The sequence below is a fragment of the Asparagus officinalis genome, chromosome 5 (genome assembly GCF_001876935.1).
Source record: "Asparagus officinalis chromosome 5, Aspof.V1, whole genome shotgun sequence".
Taxonomy (NCBI): Eukaryota; Viridiplantae; Streptophyta; class Magnoliopsida; order Asparagales; family Asparagaceae; genus Asparagus; species Asparagus officinalis.
In genome coordinates this window covers 78265015-78278311 of record NC_033798.1, presented here as the reverse complement: position 1 = coordinate 78278311, position 13297 = coordinate 78265015, and positions in this window count along the sequence as shown.

Sequence of the window (13297 nt, the reverse complement as noted above, 5' to 3'; positions counted from 1 at the left end):
CGGATGTCTTCGAAAGTCAACACAATCTGCGCTTGGATATCAGCACGACCTAAGGCTTCCAAGAATCTTAATTGTGTCTCCAGGCGTGAGATAGCTTCTGAGCAACGACGAACGACGTCGACATCACCCACAAACTTGAGGTTATTTAAACTTTTTGTGAGCATAGGCTTTAAGGTTTCAAAAGTATCTCTACCAGCCAATACTACCTCAATCACTTTCTTTGCCAGACTCTCTAGATAACTAAGAGAAATCTTAAGGAAATCTGGCACATCTGTGGGACTCAAAGTAGTGATGGGAGATGGTACGGAAACTTCTGAAGATACAGGGCCAAGTAAAAGACCAGCAGGCGATTTCGGCGTAGTAGCTTGGGAGGGAACATCGACATCCAGCTGAGATGGACTCGATTGAAGAATCATAAGTTCCCCCACTCCAGATGATCTGGGCACATCTACGACTTCTGTAGAGGCTAAAGAAATTGTCAATAAGGTCGTCGGTGGGAGAGTTGTCGTTGAGAGATCCAAGCAAGGTGGTTCCAACACCTGAGCTGGGGGTAGCATAAGTTGTTGCGTTGAAGCAGGGATGATAGCGCTTGCCTCATGTATCATAGGATCTGTATGAGAAAATTGTTTTAAATATAGAACAAAGATTAGTCGTGAGTCAGAACAAACGACGCTTATCAGTGAGAGGCAGGGGAATGTAGGCTGACGCCTTGTCTGAAGACCGTGACGGTGGAATATCCCACTCATCGGGGTCATCATTATCATCACCCAAGTTGTCATCATTTTCATTACTCTCACTTTGGTCACCATCATCATCCATATCATTCTCTATCATCACCCAAGTTGTCATCATTTTCATTACTCTCACTTTGGTCACCATCATCATCCATATCATTCTCACCATCGCTATGGTCCATAGGCTCATCTTCGTCTACGGGAGGAAATGCAGGTGGATCCTCGGTGATAGTAGGTTTTGATATGACTCCAGTCGTAGGGCTTGGCTGTGTACCTCCTACAGGGGGTATTAACACAGAAGCAGAGGGAGACTTGTCCGCTACTGAATCTTGCTGGGCAGTCACAGTAGGTTCCTGGATAGGAGGTGTATCTTCTTCAACATGTGGAGCAATGGAGGCAGTATCACGGAGTGTGTCTTCAGGGGCAAGGTCCATACCCCCTGCGAATGATTCATCTCCACATTCTTCTTCATGCAATGAATGGGCAGAAGAGGTAGGACCTCCTAAAGCGAGACCAACGCTGGGGAGGCCAGGCTGAGGTGAGAGTCCCATAGCAGTAGACTCTCGTTCTTCCTCTTCGGCATGCCATGCTTTCTGAGCATCTGACATAAGTTTAGAAGCGGGGGGCTCGAGCGCTAACTTTCGACGAGCTCGTTTGTCATACTTGGCTTCTTCAGCCGGGTCTAGTGCTCTTTTTCCAGTGGCACTCTTACTCCGAGTCTGGACTCTTGAAGGCTCCACCTCGTGGGTGTCCAGCATCCTGACCTCTTCCTGAACTTCCTCTGGTGATTGTCGCCGTTCGTTCTCTGTAATCGCCTTTTCATATGATAAATATTCGCTAGCACCCCGGGCATGGAACCTTTTAGCACTTCTCTTTGAAGCATACCATTTGCGGATGTCTCTCAAGCAAGAGGTATTCATGTTGTAAGCTGAAATTTGAGAGGCAGCTTGGTACCACGTGCAAAAGCTTAAAGAAGTACGAACGTTGGGCATCTTATGCGGCAGTCGGAATTTTGCTCCCATACATCCTGCTACCGAGTAATACCAAGCTCTTGCTCCTTCATACACATTTCCTGTGTACGCAAGAGTAGGGTTTGGATTCCCGACGTAAATCTGATCATAGCCGAATTGCCGAGAAAAGCGATAAGGCTGATATGGTTCAATAAGGCACTTCCTCCCTTGCCGAAAGATAAGATAGCCTGGGCGAATATTTATGAGCCACCAAAAGGCACCTCTACTGAGTATGGTAAAAGAATTTCATCCCGGAGTGTCTTGATGGATCTCTCCATATGCACCACCCTCGAAAATGGGAAACTTGCAAGCAATCTCATAATTATGGTCCCGCCTCAATATTTCACGGAATTTAACTTGATACCAACCAACCTATTGAGCGGTTCCTAATTGCTGAACAAGAGGAGCCGAGGTGTCACTTGATTCAGGAGTTGACATTATCGAAGGGCAGTGCAACACAAACCAAGATACCAAATAAATATACGGCATTGGCACTCGAGGGGTCGGAGTTTGAATGATAGTCTGCCCATCTGAGTCCAACTTCTTGACGGTGACAAATTCAGAAGCAAGTTCCCGCAAACCACTCTGCAAGCAGCACACCATGGCTGAAAGAAGATTTAAGGGTCGTCCATGAGCTAGAAGTACAGCAGGGTATAACACCTCTACCGTAATAGCGTCCACTGGCCTGGTGGGTACCACACAACGCTTCAACCAAAGAGTAAGAAAACCTGCAAACAGGGCCATATCGGATATTGGAACTTCTGCCTGATAATGGAAGCTTTCGAAGGTGGTAAAAGCTGGGAAGACATCCTCCTCTACCTCGCAAGTGTAGTGGGAGGTCGCATCGTTGATACGCTCGTTGATTTCTTTGAGAGTACTGGCGGCTAAACGAGTCACCTTAGTATCTTTGTCCCACAGATTTCGAAAAAGATATTCGGCCCATTGTCCTTGTTTCACACCACTAGCCCTTTTCCCAGTAATTTGTGCACAGATCTGGAAATGGCACATCAATTCCCAATAAGTGTCATAGATGTCGGGGGCACCATGCTTCAGAATCTCCAATTCCCTATTTCCAGGGACGTACTCCTCATAAGGCAGCTCTCCAAAAGATAATCCAGAAATTTCAAACATCTCATGAAGAGCGAAGCATAATTCACCAGCAGGAGTGAAAAAGGTACCGGTGTGAGGATTATAAAATTCTAGCATAGCAAAAAGCCCGCTGTAATTTGGAGAAATCCCATATCGCGTGGTCATTATTGGAGTCCTCAGCTCTGAAATCCTCAAAGGTTCTTCCAGCTCTTCCAAAACAAAATTTATCATCCGGGCCCACCAGTCTGTCTCACTCGAATGTACCCACGTTGGAGCCCTAAAATCTTGAGCAGAGAACTCTCCTTTGACAGAGATAAATTTTCTAATGAAGACCTCCGCCAGCTTAGCAGGTTCACCGACGGGATGTTCCTTCTTGAATAAGCCTGGTTTTAAGGCCACAAATTGATTAAAACCAGCCGGATGAGTGCCCTGAGGAGTAATATGCCCAGTGGCAACACCTCTCTGGTCCTAAACAAGTTCCCAATTCATTGACCGTGGGATGGAAGTGCACTGATAATAAGAAATCGGCCACATTCGCTCTAGGTTGGGAAGGAAAAGACGATGATTGTTGATAGCCTTCAGCCATTTGTAGTTTCCCTCCGACATCCGCTTGGGGTCCATTTTAACAGAATCCCCGAAGAGGAAGGATGGTTTCTTTAAAATCTCACGTTCGGCGGTCTCAAATTTAGCATCCGTGACTAAGGATCTACGAGTCTCGGGGAAGGCTTGAGTGATGACCTTCGCCCGTTCTTTGTTGGTGTCCTGGAATATTGGATATTCGAAGGCAAAGCTGAAGATCGTATTTTTATCCGCACCACCCACATGGCCGAAGTAATGGTTGAAAGAAAGAGGCTCATTGGAGTAGCACACTGCAAATAGAAAAGTCAGTCAATTAAACTCAGGAGTCTAACTCAAGAAGGAAAATTCGGGATCTACGTCCAATCCAAGATTTTAAACGCAAGGCCTAGACCCGCATCCAGGTCCCAAAACGCAGGGTCTCGACCCGCATTTGAAGTTCCAAAACGCAGGGTCTCGACCTGCATTTGAAGATTCAAACGCAGGGTCTCAACCTGTATTCAAAATTTGAAACGCAAGGTCTGAACCTGCGTTGAGATATCATGAACGATGGAGCTAACCATGCGTTTTAAGACCGAAAAACACTAAGTACGATCTATATGTTCTAATAGGGGAAGGCAAACCCCTAATCAAAAATCGAAGGGAGGGAATCTGTTAAGATAACTTTCAATCGTCCAGACTTACCATTAATTGAGGAAGTCGGAGACGACGGAGCGGCGGCGTGGACATCTCTGGGGGTTTTAGCCGAAGGAGCAACCTGAGTTTGGGCGATCTTGGATTTGGAGGCCATTCTCTTCTTAGGAGCCATTCTAATAGTGACGAAGAAGAGGTAGAATGGATTAACGAAAGATTTAGGGATGAATTTCTCCTTCGTTGAAGCGCTGGAGAAGATGAACAGGAACCCTGTTAAGCGGTTGATAGGAAGGCAAGGAAGAGAAAAGTCGAGCGACTTTTTGATTTGACCTCAGTGGTATATTTATATGCAGCTGTAGTCGTCAAATCAGCGCAGGATTTTAGGTAAAAATCCCACCCGAAATGTGATTTTCGCATTTTCAAATAAGGGACCTTAGCTTCCGAACGCATCACTGCACTCAGCTGATTGAATGCATGACTTAACCAGACGTTTTAGTGACCGACCTCAACCGATCACACAATTAACCCTTCCAAAGAGGTTAAAATTTCAAGTGATGATGATATGGTGGGTTCTTTCGAGGCTGTCCTCTTGACTAAGCTGTCGATGAAGTCCTTCTCATACAAGCTTGTGATTCTCTCTGTCTATGACCATAGATTTGTCTTAAGCCAGGAAACACTCAACCTCCTTGAAGATGACGAACTTGGCCAAACAAGCTAAAGTCCAAGTCATTATTGACGAACTAAAAAAGAGGATGTCAACGAGTTTGTCTAAGACCCTGAGGTGCTCCACTCAGTACGCGATGAGGTGCATTCAACCAACAAATCTTGGGATCCAAAGTGTTTCAAAAATTCATCAAAGTCAACCGCGAACTTTCGAAAACTTTGGAGGGGGTTCTGTAGGCTGTCTAAAAATCACAATGGATAGCTTGTCCCCATCAAGTTCCAACAATGAAAGTTACAATCAGAAGACTGTCATGTTACCACAAGGAAAGCTGCAATCGAAGGATGCCCTATGGATCATGAAGAAATTACAAGTCAACGGTTTCTTCAAAACGAGAGGTAGAACTCACCCCTACAGTCAAAACACAAGTGGCTACATTCCAAAAGTCGAAGCAACGCAATCATTGCATCCTCGCTATAAACACATCCTCATATTTGAGATGATTGATCTTGATGGCTGCGACAACAACATGACTAATATTATATTAGCAACTATTAGAGGCCCTGATGAGTAGTGTAATAATTTTAGAAAAGCGGGAAGATCTAGAGAGCTGTGGGCAAATATTCGACATTCTAAGAAGCAAATGGTTAAAGCCATACAAAGAGATCTTAGTGGAGATCGTGACCTGCAGTTGATAGAGTGTTATTGAGATGCCTTAAATTGTCACAAATGGCCTGGATAGGACCTTCTCGAATGGTCATTGGTGTCATCCATATATAAAGACAAAAAGGGCAAACGCAGCTCCAACCGCTGCAGAACGCAGCTCCAACCGCTGCAGAACGCAGCTCCATCCGCTGCAAAACGCAGCTCCATTCGCTGCAGAACGCACTCCTAAATACTGCGTTCAAGCCAGAACCCAAGTCAAGGTTCTGACTTATTCAAACATGATCTATACAGTTTCAGAAACCGTTTCTCACCCATGATCTGAGGAGTGGTTTACGTGGGTTGTTACACCCGATTAATGGGGCAACTAAACCCTCATTTAGGCGCGGATTATGGGGGCAGTTACACCCCTAATCTCCCTATAAATATCAACAAACTCAATAGAGTTCGGGGGGAGATCAAGATCTGGAGGATCGGATTTTGTAGAATTAAAGGGGCGGATTTTCCAGAATCAGATATTTACACTATCAGGGGGAAGCCATCCTCAACAGAAGAGTTCCAGACATTCGATACTTGGCTAATTAACCGAATTATTTTCGGTTCAAACAACTCTTTTCTTATTAGAGTTTGTTACTCATTCTGAGCTACAATACTCGTCAAAAGTTATCAACCAGACAAGTCATTTGTTTCAGCGAATTGAGATTTTTGGATCGTCAACGGAGAGCAAACCCGACGTGAATATTCGAGGGAGGCACTCCATCACCACCGTGAAGAACCCAGAATTAAACAAAGGGGAGAATCAAATTCATTCTCCCCTCTTTTGTAATTAGGAAATCCAATTGTATTTGAGAGTTGAGAGACTTGTAAATATTCTTTTTCTAAGCAGTTAGAGAGAATAAAATCAAACGCAATTCTTTCATCATTTTCTTATTACAAAATTTTCCACCAAACATCTCTAACTACTAACTTCAAACCTATATATGAACAATTATCACAAACGAAAATATTACAACTTCTACCCTCAATCATAATGAAACAATTTGTCACAATCTCAGACTATCCTCGGGTAGCTAGCACCATCGTAAGGAAATATTATCCTGATCAAACATTATAATATACCATATCATGTATGTCATATATCCAATGTATACCCTACTCATGGGTAAACTACATGGGATCATATTACAACTATATATATGTTTGCATCTCTACTTGAAATAGCGATACTCTTGTAAGGTTCTTACTCAATCGCTCTGTGGCAATACGTTTTATCTCCCTATTCCGACTACATGAAATAACGATACTCTTATAAGGTTGGCATAATGACATGTGGGTTCAACTTCCTTACTCAATCGTTCAACGGTAATAGATTTTATCTCTCTATTTCAGCAGTTGGCAGCTTATCAGTCGACTGATAAGCTTTTTATGCTAATAGGGTTTATGCTAATCTACAGCTCTGATACCAATTGAAAACACCCTAATGCCACTAGGAAAGAATCCTAGAGGGGGGTGAATAGGGTTTATGCTAATTTGATCTAATTTTATACCAAATTAAAAACTTATAAATAAATATATCCTAGCAAAAATGATATGCAATAATTATATGCAAGGATAAACAATATAAACAAGGGTGAAACAAGATAAATAAATACAAACAATATAGTGGATGAATTAGACAAAAGAGAATGGAGATAGAGATAAAAAATATATATAAGTGCACAAGCAAAACTCAAACATACAAGAAATAATCACGGAGTTCAGACCTTCCATCTAACATCTCCGTTCCCCACTCCCAAGGAGAAATAAATTATCACACTAGGTTTTCAACGATCACCCGAAAATATTTACACCATACAATATCGATTTTCAATGCTCACTGATCAACGTTCATAATCTCACAATGTAACTACACAAATCCCACCTCAAGTGTTGGCCTCTCACGTGTCTCTCCCAACTGTTAGGAATTACAACCTACCTCTAGGTATTACCACCTACCAACCTCCTCTTAGGACCGACCACGTCTCTCACCTCTACACTCCTCTTGGTGTATTTGTGCAATACAATATGAACCCTCACAAATAAGCTCTCAATACAAATAAACTATTCTCTATAATGGATAAGAACACAATGTAAGCTCATTCTCAACGTCACAAACCCACAACCCTAAATTATACTATGAATGTAAATACAATAAGCTCAATAGGTTGTGTGTGAATAAAGAGATAAATTAAATCAAACTAAACTCAAATAAATTCTAGCTTATGGAAATGAAAATCAAACATATAAAGTAGCTAGATATGAGTTGAGAAAAACTTCTCTAATGATGACAAGAGAGAGGGAGAAGAGTTGAATGCTCAAACACCAATGGATGATCTCCTTAAGTTCTTGTGAAAGTTTCTTCACAAACCAAACTTTTAAACACACTTAAATAAAAACTTAAACCCTTGTAAAACATATTTAAAACATTCTTTAGAGTGAATAAAACTGAGGATATGTGGGGGTATTTATAGGAACTCCAAAGGTAAGAGAAAACAAGGCAAAAAGATCAAAAACCCAAAACTGGAACAGGATAAAAAAAATTAGCAGTTACAACATCAGCTGACTGACGGGTTTCATCAGTCGACTGATGAGCTGATCGTTATAGGTATTTTCTAGCTCATCAGTCGACTGGTCAGTCGACTAAAATAAAACAAAAACTTTTTGTTATCCTAGGTGTTTTCTTCAGTTGACTGAACACATTCATTAGTCGACTGATAACTGTATCAGCTTGATTAAAACAGAAAATCTGATTTTTAAACCTCTTTTAAAAATAGCAAATAAAATCAGAAAAATCTAAAACCTTGAGAAATGATTGTAAATATAAAAATAAAGATGTTACAAAAATTGGTTTTTAAAAAACACTACCCATTTATGAAATCTTATCATTTTACAAAATCACATAAGTATAAGCATGTTGAAAACTTCATTTTGCCAAAATGACTTAAACAAAACTTTGAAACACTTTAGAATGGCTTTATAGACTTATACAATATATGAAAAATAGTGTAAATAAGTCTTCAATCCATAAACATAATATTTTGTAAATTCAATAGAATATAAAATACATAAATATGAAAATAAAGATATATATTGCTTCATATGTATATAGCTAAACCGAAACAACTTATTCACATAGAAAATAAATGACTATTATATATCTTTTTGTTTGCACAAACTTTTATGGATAAACCATTAAATTGTGTGTGTATAATATTGAGCTTAAGGTATTAACACACAAAGTATAAACCCTAAACTAATTTACCTAAGCAATCATGATCTTCAATGAACTTGACATGGTAAACTTACGGATGAAGCTTGAACTTGAATCTTTAACTTGAATTGCATTGCTTCACTCTAATATTCCCCCTACTCCCATTGGATATGATCATGAATACGCAATTTCATCCATCCTCCAACATATTGTTTGTCTAGAATACCTAATAAGAAAACATAAGTACTAGACAAACAATATTAGGAATTATTTATAATCATCAAAACAAGATTAGAAGATGTAGGCTCATAACATGAGACCTAACAATATATATAGTAGTAGTATGATTCCATGTAGTTTACCCATGAGTAGGGTATACATCGGATATATGACATACATGACATGATATTTTGTAATGTTTGAGCTGGCTAATATTTCCTTATGATGGTGCCAGCTACCTGAGGGTGGTCTGAGATTGTGATAAATTAATTCATAATGATTGAGGGTAGAAGCTGTAATATTTTTGTTTGTGATGATTATTCATATATATATGTTTGAAGTTAGTAGTTAGTGATTCATAGCACGAGATATATGGTATATACATGAGGGTTTCCTTGTTTGAATTATTTCGCTCGACGTACCAGTCTAGAGTTATAGATTTCTAGTTACTAATTTTACTTGCATTTTTATTCTTAGTTGAGATTAATATTTAGCAATCATAATTTGGGATATAAGGTATATACATGAGGGTTTCCTTGTTTGGATTATTTCGCTCTACGTACCCATTCTCATGTTATGAATCTCTAAATACCAATTTCTGTTTAGCGTAGTATTGTGACTTTATATTTATATGTACTAACCAGTATTTTCTTATATACTTCTACTACTTCCCCTTGGGGCGATAGAGATGATCTCGCTAGCGCTTAAATGCTCGTTGTTTCCCCTCTTTTCAAACTTCGAGTTAAGTGCACGGAGAGTCGCAGGTTGATGGGATTTAACACCTCACTACCATATTTCTCTTTCTCTCTCTCTCCCTCTGTATAAGACCCTAGGCTTGTATTTTTATATTGTAGAGGCTGAATGCCTTAGTGAGATTTATTCCACTCTTCATTCTAAGATATGATACATTATTACAGTTTAGAAATATTCTTATTCTATTTCAGTTGGACTCATTTGTTGATTATTTCTCACATACTTTTTCTGTGCATATTCTGTTCTCGTACTATTTCTATTATTTGCATGTTTTGTACCTTCACCTATTTGTTGATTCTACTAGAGAGATAGTAACTGTGATAGTAAAACATGTCGTAGCATGATGTTGGTGCTTGACAGGTTTGACAATCCATGTTTCACCTTGGACTGCAGCCTTATGTGAACCCTGGGGCGTCACAAGTCAATGGCAATGATCAAGAATTTTCACTACCTAGAGGCTATTAAGAGAGGGTCTAGCAAGTCCAATCCCTATTCAGCGAATGGAACTAGGCTCAAGATGGAGGTGTGCTCGGTGTTCGAGGCTTGGTGTGTGCTCAAAAAAAAACAAAAAAAAACTAGCACTTCTTACACTTGAACACGAGTCTCCTAGATTCAGTCAAGATAGTTGGCCAATAATATCCTTGATGGATAACTTTTTAAGCCAGGGTTTGAGTCCCTAGATGATTCCCACAAGTTCCTTCATGAAACTCTCGGAGAACATAACTGGCCTCTGCCGGCCGAAGACATCGGAGATAGGGCCTAATACTACTATTGGAGTATGACATTCGATAAAGTTGGTTTTCAAGCATTAAATATCTTCTGGCATCCCTCTATAGACTCCTTGCTTCAGTAGTATTATCTGGTAAGGTCCCCCCTATTAGGTACTGGATGAGTAGATCCATCCAATAGGGTTACATAGATGTCTCGGTCTGCATGACCGGGTTCGAACTCTCCATAATATTAGGGCGTTTAAGAGTGTTTGTGTATACAAATCCTGATGAGCTTCCAGAGCTCGTTGACCCAAGCTTGGATAAGGTGTCCGCTCATGCATTGAGGGCACATGGGACTTAGCAATCCCAAAGTCTACAAATTCTTTCAATAGCTCTTTGACCGACTTTAGGTACAAAATCATTCTTGAATCTTTGGGCGCATACTCTCCTTTCACTTGGTAGACAACAAGTTAAGAGTCAGCTAGGATGTAGACCAGCTTGGCCTGGATAGCCAAGGCGGCTCGAAGTCTGGCCAAGAGGGCTTCATATTTGGCCTCATTGTTCGGGGTAGAAAAATTAAAAGCGATGGAGTGCTCGTGCATTAATCTATCTGGACTATGTAAAACCACCCCAGCTCTACCTGTCCACCTTTAACAACCACCACGATGTAAACTCAGGTGAATCATGCTCAAGGGCATGGTGCTTTTGAGAAGTATGAGGCTTCTTTTGGGGAACCGGCATGGGTGGAGATGGCTTGTCATAAGCTGTTGCTGATTCAATCAGAAAGTTAGTCAAGGCCTAGGCCTTTATAGTCATCCTCGGCTCAAATTGCACATCATATTCGCTGAACTTGACTGACCAAGTGACCATCCTCTCTGATGTAGTCGGGCTGCCAATCACCTTCTTCAGAGGCAGAGTTGCCCGCACCACCATGATGTGTGCTTGAAAATAGCGGCGAAGCCTCTTGGCTGTAATGATGAGAAAGAAAGAGGTTTTCTCAATGAGAGTATAGTTGAGCTCAGCCGCCTTTAGGATCCGGCTGACATAGTATACTGGCTTCTGGGTGCTGTCCTCATCCCAAACTAAGACAAAACTAACGGCTTTGGGGAAGATGGCCAGATAAAGATACAAGAGCTCCCCTTCTTTAGGTTAGCTCAATAGAAGTCTGGTGCTTAAATACTTCTTGAGGTCTTTGAAGGCCTCACTACATTCGATCATCCTTCTCTTGCCCTCCTTTAGTTCTTTATGAAATTACCCTAGAGGAGGTGAATAGAGTAATTGCTAATCTAGTCTGATATTAATGCCAAATTAAAACTTATTAACTAATATATCCTAACAATGTGATATACAATGAGATATGTATGGATATACAATTAAACTAAGGGCGATATAAACATGGGACAAAGGCGAAAACAAAATATACAAGAGAATTTTGGCAATGATTTTGTATAAGGTGATGCACAAGCTAATTGGCCTGAAATCATTGAGACTATTGACTGGTTGATTTTTGGGAATAAGGATCAGAATGGTATAAGTTAGAGCATCAAGGAGTTTTTGGGAACTGAGAAATTCTTTTGTTGTGTGAAGGATGAATATACTAATGATATCCCACATGGATGTGAAAAAAGGAACTGAGAAACCATCCATGCCTGCTGTGCTATTCATTAGGATGGACGTAGCAGCAAAGTCGAGTTCCTCTAGACTGAAGGGACTAAGCAGCGAAAAGTTAATATCTTAGTCTTGCAAAAGGCTCTTGGTCTTTCAAAAGCTCCTCATTTGGTCCTTTTAGGGATACAATTTTGTATTGGATTTCTCTTCTGCAAACAATACCAAGGAAAATTTGGGTGTTAGAATCCCCTTCTTGGAGCCATTTGATACGAGATTTTTGTTTCCAGATAATTTCTTCTCAAATAAATAATTCTTTCAATTTGGCTTTGCTCTCAAGGAGATTGGCATATATAGCTGAGCTCCACTTTCTAGAAGAGAGGATTCAAGCGAGTTTATGTCAGATTCTAGAGAATTCTTTAAAGAAAAAATATTGCCATATGTGGAGTAGTTCCACTATTTAAGAGAGGATCTCAGAAATTTGAGCTTGAGGTAGAGATCCTCTAGAGGAGATTGAGCATGAGAGATTTGCCATAGGTGATGAATGAGCCCTTTGAAAGATGCATGACGAGACCACATACGCCAATAGCGCCATAGTCTAGGGCTCGTGTATGATTGAAAGCTTCAAGAAAGAATGATGGTGGAGTTATCTGAAAACGATTTGTGTAAGGCTTGAGCTGATAAACCCCCATAAGAAGGTGGTCTAATGATTTAAGAATTCTATTTAGAATCTCCCACATGGGGCGGGTGTTTTGGTGAAAAGTTGGTTCCTTCATTAGTGGACTCATTATAACTTCACTCGTTATAATGAACTCAATAAAAATAAAAACAAAAGATTACAACTCTTTTAAAACACACACGATGGATGTTTATCATCCGTTTTTTATGTGAGATCTTTGCCGGTATCGAGGTTTATCCGTGGACCACCAATTGATTAGATCCGAATAACAATTTCATTACCTCACAAAGGAGACAAGAAATTAAAGTAACTATCTCGGCAAAGCGAGTTTATCACTCTTATCGAGATTCATACCTAGGGGTGATCTCAAGGAAAATGGATGAACGGATGCAAACTCTCGAACTCTTCCTCTTTATGGTGAATAGCTCACTGAGATCTCTTTCTCCTCTCTAAAATTCATGATCCTCACTCTTCAGTTCGACAAGGCTTCGTCGATGCTTAAGAATTCTAGATATTTATGAATGAAGGCCCTAGGGCTATATTTATAGGCTTCAAAAGCTCGGTTTCCTGATAAAAATGACTGATTCCATCTAATCCTTAGTTAAATCATGTTCAAATCAATTGAGAGGAAGTTGGATCATGATCTACCAAAATCGGGGCAGTTAACGGCAAAAAATAACAAAAAAGATATTTTTGGGGCCTGAGACAAATTCTT